Consider the following 2,288-nt stretch of genomic DNA (forward strand, 5'->3'; position numbering starts at 1 on the left):
TACTCGGGAGCACAGAGATTGATTAAGCAAGCGAAGGAGGCAAGGCCACGAGCACCGAGCAGGGGTGTGCGCGCGCGGCACAGTGGGTGCGTGCGCGCAGACCCACCTGTGTGCGCGCGCGGCCTGGTGGTGCGCACGCACCAGGCGCCCCGCCCCCTTAAACTTTTCCTTTTTGGTGACGACTTAATTTGTACTTGACACATATTTTTCCAAATTTATTAGAGAGAGAAAGTAGAGAGAAGTAGCTTGAGATTACTTGATTGTACTTGAATTTGATCTTTTATTTCAACTTGATCTTGGATTTCTTCTTCTCATCAATGAAAGTTTGTGAGATTTCTTTCCTTTGAATTTACTTTTATTACAATTTCCTTTAATTTTTGAATGTTTGATTTGAATTTCTTTCTTTGCTTAAGAATTTGTTTAGTGATTTAATTCCTTCTAGATTAAACTTGAAATGAATATGATTTTTCTTGATTTTGTTTCGTTCTTCATTTTCACCATGATTAGTGAGTAGATTAGTTGCTAGGGAGAAGGGGAAGCATGCTTGATTGATGATTTTTGCTAGATGATGATCCTTGATTGATTGAATTGTTGCAATTAAATTGGTTGACATGGTTGTGCATGTGATTAATTAGACTAGAAGTGATCAACCTATAAGATTAATCTAGATTGCATTGAAAATTTCAATGACATGAACCCTTGATTTGAGAATTGCTTTAATTGATTGAATTTGATTGTGATTTTCCTAGTTAACCATTCATAGTGAACCCTAGCTTGGCTTATAGGAGATAGCCCTTGAATTCCTTTGATTGCAACTATTGTTTGTCCTTTGCAATGTTTGAATTGATTGAGTGATCCTTCAATTAGCATAATCATTGAGCTTGCATGTGGAACCTATATCCCTAGTGTTTAGTATATTGAATTTCTCGATTTATCTAGTTTTCTCGATACCTTAATTACCAACCGCATCTTCCCATAATCTTCGAAGTAGCTTGACCTAGGCTATAGCTTGCACCTACTCATTCCTTTGGGTTCGACCCTTGACTTACCATATACTCGTATTAGGTTGGTCGAGTGTTTAAAAATTTTCTTTGGCTCTAGGAAAGGGTAGAGAACGACCTACTTTTCCCTACGTCAAAAATGGCGTCGTTGCCGGGGAATGAAATTGGTGCTTTGTTACAGTTGTTGAGTCTATTTCATCTTTAATTGAAAATACAAAAAGATTTTCTTTTAGGCTACATTTGTAGCGGTGCTACTAACCATTTCTTTTGAGATTTTATGCATAGAGCACGTGGTCATTCACTAGTGCCATTTGATCCGGAAATTGAGAGAACTATTGCAAGGTTAAGGGGTGCTAGACGATCTTTGAGCCCTAGCATTTCGAGTGAAGAAGAACCACAACAAGAGGAACAAGCAAGAATGGGAGAAAATCCAAGGGTGGCGTTGAAAGAATTGGGGATTCTCGGTGCATATAGATTTGAGAGTGGGATTGCTCCACCTACAACACATGCAAATGACTTTGAAATAAGACCGGCAATGATCACTTTGATAGAGAGGCGACAATTTAGTGGGGCTAAGCATGAAAGCCCGCTAAATCATCTCAAGGAGTTTGAAAAATATTGCAATACTATCAAGGTGAATGGAATTTCCCAAGAATTCATCCACCTAAAGCTTTTTCCCTTTTCACTCATAGGGCGTGCCTTGGAATGGCTTGACAAGGAAGTCAAGCCGAATTCTCTAAGGACATGGGATGAAGTGACGAAGGATTTTCTATTCCATTTCTATCCACAAAAGAAAACGGCGGAGGCTAGAGCTTTGATTCAAGGTTTTAAGCAAAAGCCTAGTGAGAGTCTCTATGAAGCATGGGAGAGATACAAAGAGTATCAAAGAGAGTGTCCTCACCACGGAATTCCTACGTACCAAATTATTCAAATCTTCTATGGAGGCCTTAGTCCTCAAGGAAAATCATGTTTAGATGGAGGAGCCGGAGGTCTTATCATGAACAAAACGGAAGAGGAAGTGGTAGACATAATGAAGACGTAGTGAGGTACTATAGAGATTGGCAAGATGGAGAAAGAGAGTCAACTAGCAAGAGTAGCTCTTCGGTGTACTCAGTTGATCATCTAAATGCAATCAACAATCTATCCTCACAAATGACAAACTTGGGGAAGGAGATGTCCGCTATCAAGGCGAAGTTAGAAAGTGCTACCTACCAAGTTTCAAGTCTTCCCTCCCAATATAAGGGGAGTGGTATGTCTTCTAATTCTCAACCCCCTCCCTCTACTAAT

General features: G+C 39.8%; 1 non-coding gene across 1 annotated transcript; it reads right to left on the reverse strand.

Annotated features, from left to right (window-relative positions):
* Positions 1–1,804: 1,804 nt before the first annotated feature.
* LOC145587196 (small nucleolar RNA R71) lies at positions 1,805–1,910 on the reverse strand. Its single transcript, XR_014101219.1, has one exon. It is a non-coding gene; the product is annotated as a small nucleolar RNA R71 (small nucleolar RNA).
* Positions 1,911–2,288: the final 378 nt, after the last annotated feature.

Source organism: Chenopodium album, chromosome 16 (genome assembly GCF_948465745.1).
Source record: "Chenopodium album chromosome 16, dcCheAlbu1.1, whole genome shotgun sequence".
NCBI lineage: Eukaryota > Viridiplantae > Streptophyta > Magnoliopsida > Caryophyllales > Amaranthaceae > Chenopodium > Chenopodium album.